Raw genomic sequence first — 14,120 nt, 5'->3', positions numbered from 1 at the left:
CTGGAACAGAAATGGACATTAGTAGAAAAAAACTAGTGCAATTCGAATAAAGTCTGGAGTTAACAGTAATGTTACAATATTGGTTTCCTAGCTGTGATAACTACTATGGTTACATAAGATGGTAACGTAAGGGGAAGCGGGGTGAAGGGTATAAAAAAAAATTATATTAGGTGGGTAAATGTTATTAATATAAATGTTCTAAACATTATACGAAAATCCTGAAATGTCGGTAAGTCCTAATATAACATTAACTGTCCTAATTCTATTTATCTTAAAATGTGTGTCACAACAATAACCAAATTTCCTTGTCAATTCCATTATAATGAATCAGATCTTTAATAACGGACATTTTAAAAGTCTTCCATCATTTACAGACACTTATAATTTTACTCAGATGCTGTTACAAAGGTTTTCTGCAAATGTGTGCCAGCTTCAGAGAAATTCATGGAAAGGAATCTAACAGGTACTCTAGAATACAAGTTTCTGATAACTTTCAAATCATACCGCTGAACTGGGTAAGAATTTACAGAACCCTAATGGAGAAATTGATAGCTTCATAAAACTTCTAACGAGAGGTCAAGCAAAACAAGAGTTAATTATATGAGACTAAGTGAACTGAAAAAGATGATTACAATTTGTTAAGTTTTTTTTTATTTGAAACATTGCTGATTTTTTAAATGTTTTGTTTCTCTAGATTTAAGAAAATGTTTTTCTCTTTTCTCTTAAGCTATGACTTAGAGTAATTCGGTAAATTATACCTTTGTAAACAGAACTGAAACATTTACCTTTCGGCCCTACCTGATCCCTCCAGAATTCAGAAACTCTCAGTGAGTATTCTTATTCTCTTGGCAATGTAAAATTTGGCATTTGCGTAAGTTCAATAAGCATCTTTTCTCCTTATAACAGGACGCAATTTGAAACATTGATTATATTACCAAAGCTCTGACTGGAATGTCATATTTGAGAGAGAAATACATAGACTCAGATTATGACCAGACAGCTTTAAGGAACTAAGGTTGACTTTATGGAGCCAATAAAGCCCCCTGGAAAAAAGAGCCTGTTATCTTGCTTACAGGATTTTCAGCTGCCTTACCAGGTGAGGGAGAAAGGTCACTTCTTGGCAGTCGCAGGAACCTCAGGATATTTGTGGGGACCTCAGGAGGGAAAAGATTTCACCCCAATCTATAAATCTATAGGTACTGCAGGTGAAGTCTAATGGCAAATATGTGGCTTGGCTTCTTAGCCTCAAGAGGCTACTGAAAGTTCAATCTGGAGATTCCTTATAAAAAGTTCCAGCGAAGCAGATCTAAAAGAGCCTAAATGGTCAATTGCTGTTCTTTCTATACTTAAGTAAATAACAAGGCCAAGTTTATTGAATATAGACTTATTTTCAAACGAATTAGTCTTAATTTGGCTATCTTTGGTAGAAATGAGGGTGATTTTAGAGAGAAAAAGTATGTTTCAGTAGAAACTATAATACACACTTGTGGATATTAGATTCTAGTGTTATTAATTTTGCTTGAGGTTTCATTGTTTACCTGAAAACTAAACTGGATATTGAAATTTTCTAACTTCCTCCAGTATCTGGCTACAGTTCTCCAAGCTAACATTTCCAATTTTCTCTCACTCTTTGGACTTGGAATCATTGAGAACTAAAACTGCCCTTTTTTCCTGAAGTCCTACAAACTCAAGCTGGATGTCTTAATATAAGCTTTAGGGAAATCACCACAATAGCTTTTGTTCAGACAAATTCTTCACGCCTGTTGCTGTATGGACCTCTCAGAAAATCTACCTGATCTGATGACATCATCTGAGACATGCAGACTGCAAAAGATGCTTCAACCCAGACATCTAGAAATCTCAATTCTACACTCAGAACTCAAAAACTGATTTATAATTTGCTCCAGTTATCAGCCATTGCATTCCTTTTTTCTCCATAGAAATGCCTCTTAGTAAACAACTGATTGCTTCCATCATAGGTCTAATTTTGAACCTATTTGAAATCACCACCTCCTGAAATGAGATTAACTGAACTGACCTTGCTGTCAAGACTAAGAGGATGGTTCAATGAGATGGAACAATCTACCAGCTCAACTTTTAATATGTGAACCTTCCAAGGAAGAATCAGAAGAAGGAACTATTGGGGTCCAGGGCATATTGATTATTTTGAATTAAAGTTACTTGAGAAACAGCCGGTCTGGGGGGATGATATTAAAAAGTCACTATGACCCCCACCTTCTCCTTGAAGGCAGGAGAGAACTCCCTAGACCAAGAGGATAGAAAACATTCTTATCACCAGAGTTAGTTAGGGAATTCAAGGCTAAGAAGGTTATATAAACAAACTTTGTTATTTCTTTATTAGCCTGCTACCCTAAGCAAAGCCCCTTTGGTTTGTTAATTCTTCACAAATAATTGTCTCTTTGTCTAAAAACAATGTATTGGTAGCCTGCTTTGGTCACACTGAGGGTCCCATTTCTATGATACTTCCATGCATATGAATTAATTTTTTCTCCTATTAATCTGTCTTATGTCAATTTAATTATTAAACTAGTCAAAAAAAACCCACAAAACTCTAGACGGGTAGGAAAATTCCCCCTCCTCAACATTCTAGTTATCCCAAGCAGCTTGGAGAGAAGATTGGGGGGTTGCAGTCACCTACATCCCCAGCCTATCATATATCAATATCCTCCTAAGCTTATACCCAGATGCTCAAATTTGCACCAAAACCTTCTCAGCCCATAATGCCAGTAACTGTACTCTCAGCTACAAAATGAACAGTGTGGGTATAGAGCGCCCATCCACAGACTGTTCCAGCTCAGAATAGGCTATTGCTTGGAAATACACTTTCCCCGAAGTTTCTTTATGTCCTCTGTGTGATTTGGCCTCAACAAGATAAAAATACGTTTAAGTAAACACAGGGTAGCTCAAACAGGATTTCCAGGAAACCCAATCTCTAGGTATTTTTGCCAGCTTTTTCTGGGTCTTCCCATGGGACCATTTTCAGGATTATGCACAGAAGCTGTAAAAACAGAAAATCTATCCTTTAGTAGTAGTTTAGGAGAGTCCATGATTCTAGGAAGTACAGGCATACTTCACAAACCACTTGCTGTCAACTTAGAGTCCCTGATCCCCTTTATCTTTACCATCTCCACCTCCTCTGAGTTTATGTACCTGATAACGAACTTGTGTAGATGTTTTGTCCCTCCTTGAGGGCAAGAACTGGGTCTTAGGCAGCTTTCTGTTCTCCATAACCCCTTCCAATAGTATATAATGTACTTTAGTTGCTCATTAAGTATGTTTGAAATGAATATTTGGAAAACTGAGAATTAGTATAGAGGCCATGTATTTCCTGTTTGAAATATGGATCATCCATTGAAATAAAAATCTTAAGGAAAGATAGATTCACCATGGTTAGGGCAAGCTTCTCACATGAACAAGGTATAAAGGGGCAAGAGGGCAAGTATGCAAAATTACAACAGAAAGGAAAGGGTGCTGTATGACTGACTGAGTCTCAGGTAAGAAGCAAAGAATAAATGATTTATTCTGAGTATAAATGATTTCTAAGCTTCATCCAGATCTTGAATTTTACTTATTTCCCTTCTTTCCTTTCTCTCTTTTTTAGTCCTTCAATTTGACCTGGTACTAAAAAAATAATAATAATATCTGGAATGAAAGCAAGACTCAGCAGCCAAACGCCTATGAATTGCCTAAGACCATGAGAAAGCCAAGAGATCTATTCCCTCTTCTCAACACCTGCTGCTCGAGGGAGTGAATAAAAATGGAAGCCCTTCACCTAATATCATAACCAAAATAACATAATATATAAGGCAATGAGGCTATATACCAGCAAATGCGCTGAGCCACTGCTATGCAAAACCAAAATAAATTAGCGTCTACACAAATGAAAAAGAGATGGAAACAAGATCTAATTAATGTTGATTAATACTTTTGAAAAAGAAATAAGAACTCTTGTATGGTCCTTGTTCCAAATGAATTTAATAATACAATCTGTAGTATGAAACGTACTCTAGAATCACATTCATTACCTCTTAAAATAAAAATGATGTGATGGAAATAAGTGTAGAGATGGAGTGGGAGGATCATAATTGTCTACATTTTCTTTAACTTACCTCTTCTTGCTCTAGAATCCCCACTCCTGCTAATGGTGGGGTGAAATGGAAATGGCAGGGTCCTTAAGTTTGACAACTAAAGGTATTTTAGTCACTTGCCTAGGGTCTCATCTCCTGTCTTCTTGTCTTTTTCCTTCCCCTAGTAGAAAGGGTGTTTGAGTGAAAGGGTGTCCTCATTGAGTAGAACCCAAGTTCTTCCTTACTCTGTTATTGATTTCTGGGTCAGTCCTTAAGCTTTGGTTCACATATTTAGAAAGAAGTCCTTCTAGAGTTTAGGAAATTCCTTTCTCTTGTTGGCGGTTTCCTTTCGAGATAGTTGAGTCAAAACAAAATCAATTTAGAAACAGATCAAGATCAATTTGTGTCCACTTAGTTCTAGGTGGTAATTTTTTTTTTCTTGAAGCAGTAAATGGGCAACCAGGCAAGGTATTTTATGAGAAAATTTAAAAATACATCAGTCTAATAAAGGGGATATGAAAGACTGGAAAAGAAAGTGGAAAGGTGAAAGCAGAGAAAGAAAAAAGGAAGGTCAAAAGAGAGAAGCAAAAGAAGATGAAGCTCGGAAAGGAAACAAGAGCTAGAGAGCGAGCAGCAAAATAGAGAAGGAAAGAGGACAAAGGAAGGCTACAAGATGGTGCCACAACGTTGATGTTGCCCCACGCACTGAGAAGCCAGAAGAGTCTAGCGTCACTCTCCTTTGACCTACCGTCTACACTGCTCTTTCCTTAGGCCAATCACATCACAGCCTGTCTGCTGTAGGCATCCAGTGGCTCCTGTGGCTCACAAGGTAGGGTTAGCTCTCAGAATAGCCCTACAAAGCTGGGCCATAGCCACACCACTCTAGGTACTGTATACAGAAGCGATGTCAGTGATACACATCCCCTCTTCTCTGTAGTCCCTCATCCGACTGAGCTGCTAAACTACTGGAATGTTTGTTTCCCATGCCCTTCTTCCCCTTTTTCTACCTGAATAATTCCTAGTCATCCTTAAAGACACTGCTCAAATGACATATCCTCCAGAACGCCTTCTGCCTCTCTCTCCATCCTCTTGCATGCCCTTATGACAACCCATGAAAAATTCTTAGAGTTATAAATCTGCTTATCTGTCACACATACACCCAGGCTGAAGTCACTTTATTCTCTGTAGCCCCAATGCCTTATTCAGTAACTTATGAACACGTAGTAGGAATTCGGTATTATTTTTAAATAAGCTAATTTTAATTGGTTTTCTTAAGAGTCGGCCTCATTGCTGACTAATGAAGACAAGAGTAGGGGGTGACATCCATCCTTCTCCTGGGTCAGATCCTTTCCTTATTTTCCCATCCTAATTAACCTGATTCTCTGACTCTCGTGTTGTGGTTCTGGTTCCACAACCCATGCAGGCCAGAGTGGTACACATTAGTGTGGTCACTTTCCTAGACGTGAAATACAGTCCTTGCATTCCATGCTTAGCCTTCACTCTTTAAAATATAAATACTCTCTGGCTTGTCTACACAAACTGTATCTTTCATTGCTAATCAGGGAATCACAACCATTTTTTCTTGTGCCTTCAAACCATTCCCGTGGCCTACACACATCCATCATCAGAACCTCTCCTTACATACAGTGATCCTCTACCAGGGACCTGCCTGTCCCTGGGGAAGGGTTTCAGAATCCCAGGGAGGCAGGATGAGGTATATAGACTTTGAAAATGCTCCCTTTGGAGCATAGGCCAGATCTGATACTAACACTTTTCTAAAAGATGCTGGTACCCAGGAGAAAAATGGTAAATTGGAAAAAAAGTCTAAACCGGCTTTTCCCCAAAGGTACAACTTTTTGAAAAAACAGAGAGACCAAAGTCCTTGGATTTTGCTGGCTGTTGTGTGATTGAAAAAGCAAGGGATATAGTGTCAGGAAACTCTAAAGGAAAGAAGAGAAGAGAAAAGAAGAGAAAGGAAATGTGAGAGTGAGGAGAGAGTAAGAATGAGTGTGTGTGTATTTAGGGGAGGGATGCTCTTGCCCTCTGATTCTTCTCCTTTGGCCAAGAGGTGTGGTGAGCAGAGAACACCTGCCTGACCTGTATTTGTTCCTTGGGCCCAAAGAGAAAGACTCCCTCCTGTCTGGCTCCTTAGAGCTACAGGTGCCAAATGGAATGTTGACCCAGAGAATCACTGAGGACAAAAATTCAATCAGGCCAAGGAAATCAGAGAACGGAGGAGAGAAGAAAGCAGGAAATGACATGCTCAACAACAATCATCTGTGGTCTTAGATGATTACATCCAGCAGGAGCTTTTCCCCAGGTGTCTTCTGTATCCTCTCAACATGGTGGTGAAAAATGGAAACAGCTGAGGACTCAAGGATGGGGCAGAAGGAGCCTGAATTATCAATACATGATGCTCAACGTCACCCAATTGTTTGCTTTGCAGTGTTGTCGGGATTTTGTAATCAAACTTCCTTGTGTATTTGAGAGTGAGCTTCCTAAATTACAAATTCTCCAACTGTCCCCCAAAATAAGTCCCATTTCCTAAGTTTTATAACATTTATAACATTTTCATTACTCTTCTGGGGTCTTTAATTTCAACATTCATGGAGAAGATGCTGTTGTTAGAGCCCTGGGTTAACAACCAGCGACCTGATTTCTAGCCTGAGTGTCTGGAGTTGCTGAGACACAGGCTCTGCCCTGGCACTAATTTGCTGTGTTATCTGCAGTCAGCCACTTAACCCCTTCCTACTTCAGTTTCTCATCTATAAAACAGGAATGCCAACACTGCTACTGCTACTACTACTACTAACAAAAACAACAAATAACAATAGCCATAACATATATCGTATCATTAATAACACCAGTGATACAATAATAACACTCTTGCCTGCAAATAGCAGGTAAGAAATCCTGGAACTGAATTCAAAAATTTTCTAGTAAATATAAAGGAAAAGGTCAATGCCCAAGGCTTTCTTTACTAAAAATACTGACCCAAAGCCCAGCAAAGAACCCCTCAGGAATTTCCACCCATGGGAAGGTGATGAGTGGGATATCTACTGTTGCCTTATTTTAAAGACTCGATTTGCCTCTATATGGTGATGTTGGCTCTTGGAATTTAACCACCCCGTGCATCCCTTAGGTCTTCTTGTTAGTGTTTTTAAAACTATTAAAGATGCTCCGAGATCTGTCAGCATTCAAGTGTTTCTCTTACTTGTCCTCTGTTCCTTTCCTCTAATTTTTTTCCCCAGCTTAGTGGTTTAATATAATTTTTACTAAAAATAAAATTAATACTTTTATTCATAATTTAAACAACTTAGCCATATTATCATTATTCATTCCATTGTTAAATGGTTCTTTTAATTTCTTATGCATTCCATTATTTCTTTAAACCCAAAACTTTTCAGTTTTAGTTTTTTTATTTTTGTTTCTTTATATTGCCTTATCTCCTTAATTTTAATCTATAAATTTTCCCCCAAATATAGGATTATCCTTTTTTGCATTGTTTTTATTTACCTGGCCCTTTAAAAAAATGGCAAGTTGTGTGACTGAGATAAAGAGACAACCATGAAGACAAGCCAAGCCCTAGGTCAAGAGAGGCTGGATTTCTTCTTTTTTCTAGTTAAACCAACAGTGATATTTTTAAGCCCCTTATTACCATTCCTTCCAGAGTTCATCTTCTGACTTTAAAACTTGCAAGCTAAGTAAACTAGTGGACCCAGAGGTTAAGTCTCCAGGATAACAAATCTTCCCCCAGTGGCAATGCAGCTGACCAGCTGGAATGGTACTGTCTTCTTGTATTATGTTTATAGGGGAATCCTTGGAAAAATCTCTGTCCAGGGACTACATCTCCAAGCTCCAGACATGCAATGATTTTTCCTTCCTAAGGAACACAGATTGTAGCCATTTTTTCAACTGAAGTCACTGTGTCCATTCCAGTAAAATATTTGCACGGAGGGAAAATAAATAACATGGGAAAATCTCCAGCTTCAATATAAGTCTCTCTAATCTATTAAGAAAGGACTTGGCCCCTTTTGTCTGAGGTCAAATGAGACGTTGCCTGAGAGTAGGACTTGAAGGAGACATTTTATTTTTAACAGATCAAGGAGGTAGGAGTGGGGAGGACTGAGATACAGTCACCCTTTTTGCTTGATGAATGGTGACCCCAAATGTCCCTGGTGGGACTTGGTGACAGACTGAAAGCACCACCCTATCCTCATCCACCCTTACTTACATGCCAAGCAGACAGGGAGGTTCCCATCATCAGACAGCAGGGCTTCAGTGCACTGATGTGGTATCTAAATATTACATAGGCAATTCCAACAACCAAGAAGAGAAGACTTATGTAAACCCTTTGATGGTTTTTTTCACTGTGAGTCTGAAATTTTTTTTTCTACGATGATTAAAACATTCTAAACATTATCTAGCTAAGAGAAGGAAAATTCCTTAATTTTAAAAATCCTAAATCAATTTTCATCCCTTTTGAAAGTATATATGACCTCATCACTATAAACTCTGCATATGAACCCCAACACACTGATGGAGTAAAGGATGCAGGAGGGCAGGAGCTCCCATCGAGGCAGGAACACTCAATGTTATAATTTAGGTTTAATCTTAAAAACAACCAAAAGATCATGAACCTTCCAATAATACCCATTAAAGTGAGCTACACTGAGTCTACATTCAAGCTAATATATTATTTTATATCATCCTGACTCCAGCATAATTTTTAAAAAATGATTAACTTCTTTTAGTGTATATATCTCCTCAACCACCTTTCTTTATCCTAAGAGTTAAGAAAATTTTGACAAGACCTGAGATTATCCTCAAGAAGACTTTTAGAACTGAGGAAAAAAAAAAACATTTAAAGGATTCAAAACCCTAATTTAATAATCCAAGCCTGTCTAGAACTCTAGGAGTGAAAAGAATGGGGAACCCCAATTATTTATGATTAGACACCTCAACTTCCCATAGAAAGAGTTCTCTCTGTCACTGGGGAACGGGCCCTTCCCTGTAATCCCTCACTCACCTACTGCTGTGGATTGAATTGTGTCCCCCCAAAAGGTATGCTGGAGTCCTAATATTCAGTGCCTCTGAATGTGTTATTTGGAAATAAGGTTTTCACAGATTTAATCAAGTTAAACTGCAGTCGTTAATGTAGACCCTAATCTAATGAAGCAGGTGTCCTTACAAGTAGAGAAGAGACAGAGATGGACACATCAGGAGAAGGCCGTGTAGGACAGAGGCAGATTGGAGTGATGAGCTGTAAACCAAGAAACACCAAGGTCTGATGCCACCACCAGATGCCAAGAGGAGGCGAGGAAGGATTCTACCCAGAGTCTCAGAGAGATCATGGCCCTGCTAATACCTTGATCTTGGACTCCTAGCGTCCAGAACTGTGAAAGACTACATCTCTGCTGTTTTAAGCTACACAGTTTGTGGTACTTCGCTACAGTAGCCTTAGAAACCTAATACGCCTGTCTAAGAGAAAATAAAATAAGTGGAAGGGCAGTTTTGAGTTCTTAATAATTGAGTTGATTATACATATAGATATACATAGGCTTTTACAAATATAATATTTTCACCCACTAAAGCTGCCATTCACTGTGCCCTGGTGTCCAAGCATCCACAGAACCTGCTCATCTTTCTGCCAAAAAAGTCTAATGCTCACGATACGACAGTCAGGATGCTGAAGAGTATACAGCGACTGCTCCACTTAGTCTCCATAGTGACACCCTAAGGTATACATTATTTTCCCTATTTTGCAGATTTAAAAAAATGAGGGTTGGAAAGGTTAAACGAGTAACTTGCCCCAGGTCACAAAGCTAGTAAGTAAGAAACTATGATTTAAGCCAGGTCTGTTTGACATTCACTTCCAGGCTCTTAGCCATAATGCTCATTGATTTTACTCCTCACTTTGTCCAACAATATTTAACCTCTTCAAGTGTTCTTTTTTGTTCATGGCATAGAACACTGTCTCTAAATTGGGCATGGGGAAGGGACCAGAACCATCTCGTAGGGTATTTTTTCAAACTTTATAGCCCCTTAAGAAATACTAGCATAGAACTTCACTTATTTTCTCTGTTTCTGTCTCTTTCTCCCCCACTTTTTCTCTAACATTCTACATAACTTCATAACCCTATCCCTTTCTCAGGCTAAATACCACTCACCCTTCCTTCAGGTGTCCATTTAAATGTCATTTATTCAGTGACCTTTCCTTGATGTCACAGTCTAGTTGGGGCCTGTAATAATATAACCTCACAGCACTCTTCATTTCTCCTTCATGGCACTTACAATCAAAATGAAGTAATTATTTGGGTAGCAGGGTAGACCAGCTAACTGATCTAAGGACCTGTTAGCCTGATGTATATGGAAGTTTAGGGTACTGACTGTTACATTAGTCCCACTGCTATAAGATTAGGAGAGTACATAGCCTAGGTTGCATTAGCCCGGGGAAGTGACCAATAAGGAATGCGTGCTGTCCGTACTGGCCCCTGCCATCGTATCAAACATTTATAAAAATTAGATGGCTCAGTTGAAGGGTCTTGGTCATGTTCAGACTAGACAGTGCACACAATTGCTCCTGTCTTGGTGTAGAAGGCTTTGCTTGGAAGGAGGGAAATGATTCCAGAAGATCTGACATGACCCTCTCCCACTCAGATTCTCACCTACAACTAGGGTATCTGAAAGCTAATGTCTCTGCAATTGGAGATCATTGCCATTCTCTCTGCTGTGTGTCTGCCTACGCTGATTTCCTCCTCAATTTGGCAGACAGTAAATCTTGTTTAATTCCCCAGGGGATGTTTTCTCTGTTAAATGAATTACTGCATTTCCTAAGACCTAGTAAGCACAGGCTATTTCTCTCAGTAATTAAGATTCTTCTCAGACTGAAGAAGGATGAAACATTAAATATAGGTCCAAATCTTCTAACTTTTCCAGGGGACTCTAAAAAGTTTTGACTGTAACAAACATGGATGATAGAAAACAAATTCATTCTCTAAGGATAAGACCTACATTTATAAAATAATGCTGACAGAGGACAATGTAGGCTGATCCTGTTAATCCAAGTCAATGACAAGGAAAATCTCTCATTTCACTCCCACAACTTCAATTAGTTATATGCCTTAGTTCATATATCTCTCCTGAATAGGAGCATAGATGTTGTTTAGGTGTCAGTCCTTAAATTAACATTCTCTTTGCTCTAAATACTATATGCGCCAAACATTTGATATAATTTTTTCCCAGAGATCTAAATGCTGGTATTGGCGAAGATACTGCCAAGGACCCATCTCACATATCTCAGGCTGTGGCCCACAGGCTGCATCTAATCTACAGATATATTTAATTTGGGCTGTAATGTCTGTTTAGAGATGTTTAAATTGGTCAGGATTTGGTACTTAATGAGCAATCCTAAATCTCAATGACTTTACAACCACAGACATTTATTTCTTACTCACAGGTCGTAAATGCAGGGGCACAAGAGGGGTGGGAGATAGAAGGTGCTTCTTAAAGCCACAGCTCACATTTTCCCACATTTCACTGGGCAATCCAAATCACATGACCAAATCCAAAACCAATGAGGTAAGTGATGTATACTCTTCTATTGGGAAGCCCTAGAGTTACATGGCAAAGGGTGTGGACATGTAATTCTACTATCAAAAAGGAATGAAAGGGCTTCCCTGGTGGTGCAGTGGTTGAGAGTCTGCCTGCCAATGCAGGGCACACGGGTTCGTGCCCCAGTCCGGGAAGATCCCACATGCCGCGGAGCAGCTGGGCCCGTGAGCCATGGCCGCTGAGCCTGCGCGTCCGGAGCCTGTGCTCCGCAACGGGAGAGGCCACAACAGTGAGAGGCCCGTGTACCGCCAAAAAAAAAAAAAAAAAAAAAAAAAAAAATGAAGAGTTGGGGACAAAGACCCAAACTAACACAGTTGTTAACATTCAAAAATTGGGATGGTGTTCAATCTGAATTTTCAGCTTTTCTCGAAAAAACAGAAGATTTAGTAATATGAGCCCAGAGCTCAAAATATAATCTTTCCTACTTTCCAAAAGGGACCTATAGAAATAGACTCTCCAAAGAAGACCAAGCAGCTCTTGTTTCTTTGAACCAAGAACTACGGATCAATAATCATCCGCACAAGCAGTGACTCTTAGTTTAAGGGAAAGCCCACTGTGTCTGGCTTCAAATGTCTGGGTTCAAGTCCTGGCTCACCACTTACTACCTGCATAACCTTGGTCAAGTCACTTCATCTCTCTGAACTTCCATGTCTTCATCTCATAGGGTTTTAGTGAAGACTAATTGAGATAATATACATAAAAGTTGTTCTATGAATTGAAACAGGCTACACAGATGTTGGTTGTTGTTATTAGCAGGACTTGCCAGGTGAAACTCAAATTACTATTTAAGGAAATAACCAATTTGCATAGCCACCTGGATTTTTACTGTCAACAACTTTGACTGGGATTCAGATGATTTAACAGCAGGGCTGTTTCATTCACTGAAATCCAGCTGGTGTAGCAGTTTGGGATGTGCATTAAAGATGCTTGGAAATACCTGCTGGTCTTTCAGCTATTGTGCTATAAAACCAGGTAGGGGAATCCTTTTATCATTTCCACAGCTGAATATGCTTTAAACCCCCTAACAGAGCCAAAATTGTCAGACCAAATTCCACTTGTGATGAAATCCAACCAGGTTAACATGCTCTTTCCTTGTTAACCACCTAGGCTTTTCTGGATGAAATCCTGCAGCCCTAAAACAGGCAAAACTCGACTTAACTTCAAGGAAAGTTTTGGATTTCAATGGACCTTTGAAGTCCCTTCAAAAGATAAGGGCTTCAGTGAGAGGTTTGCCTATACAGAGGACCACAGAGGCAGGCCATTTGTAGAAATTCAGTTCACCTGGGAGCAGAAGTTGTCTGGTGAAAATTGGTTCAGAAAGGAGGGGCTCACTGAAGCCTGTGAGTTTAAACTCAGTAGAATGAAAATGAGTCTATTTTAGATAATTAGATGTTGTTTTGTACTTTTCCTCATGAGTTTATTAAAGCAAGCTATTTTTAATGGCCATGAAGGTTAATCAAATTAATAACTGTGGTTAAATTAAAGCCAACATATACTATGCAAACTTTAGGAAATGCCAAACATGTGATGCATTTTCAACAGATATTTATATAATTATTTAAGTAATAAACATGCATTTTAATATAGAGATTTCCACAAAGGCTATGAATTGAGACTTTGACTCGTGAATAAAGACCTTCAATTTATAGTAAGTGCATTCTTCAACACCAGAAAAGTTAAAGTGGCAATTCTTCAAATAGTTTTTATCACACAATATTTTCCATATCAAGCTAATAATAATTGCATATTGAGGATCTTTATCTCAAAACATTTCTATCAGAGCACATTATGCTGTAAGTAAATCATTTTTACTGTGAAAGTTATTGTTTTCTAAGCTGCAAGGAGTGTCAAATGGTGCAACAGAAAGTTAATTATAGCAAATGTATTTAACCAGAGCTCACTGCAGAAAATATTCCACCAAATAGCTGTAATATATTTCTATACATACAGTTGACATTCCACAGGAAGAGTTTTCTTTCTGGAAAATGTGATTCTTGAATATATATATATATATATATATATATATATATATATATATGAATTCCTGGCGTCCTTTCAATTGGAAGAGAGTAACTCTATCAGGTATGAACCAAAGGATGCTCTCTCTAGCTAAGAAAGTTGTTATTATACTAACTCATATCTGCTAGAGATTTTTAGAATGTTTTTCAGCAATAAGTTGTAATAAAGTCCAGCAATGGTCAAAACAGGAATTCTCAAACACAATACTTTTTTCCAGACAAAAAATAGCACATTGTATTCTATGTTGAATTCTAGCTCTTCTTAGGAATCTAAGGATTTTATTTAGTCCACAGATTAAGATCTTAGAGTAAATATAATAAAAATACTTTAAAGGTTATGTATCAACAAGGTGTCAGTGTGCATAAGGATGAAGTATTCTAGTCATAATTAAATTTTGAA

The sequence above is a fragment of the Delphinus delphis genome, chromosome 11, assembly GCF_949987515.2.
Source record: "Delphinus delphis chromosome 11, mDelDel1.2, whole genome shotgun sequence".
NCBI classification, from domain to species: Eukaryota; Metazoa; Chordata; class Mammalia; order Artiodactyla; family Delphinidae; genus Delphinus; species Delphinus delphis.
The sequence above is the reverse complement of the archived record's forward strand: the minus strand, read 5'-3'. Positions refer to the sequence as shown.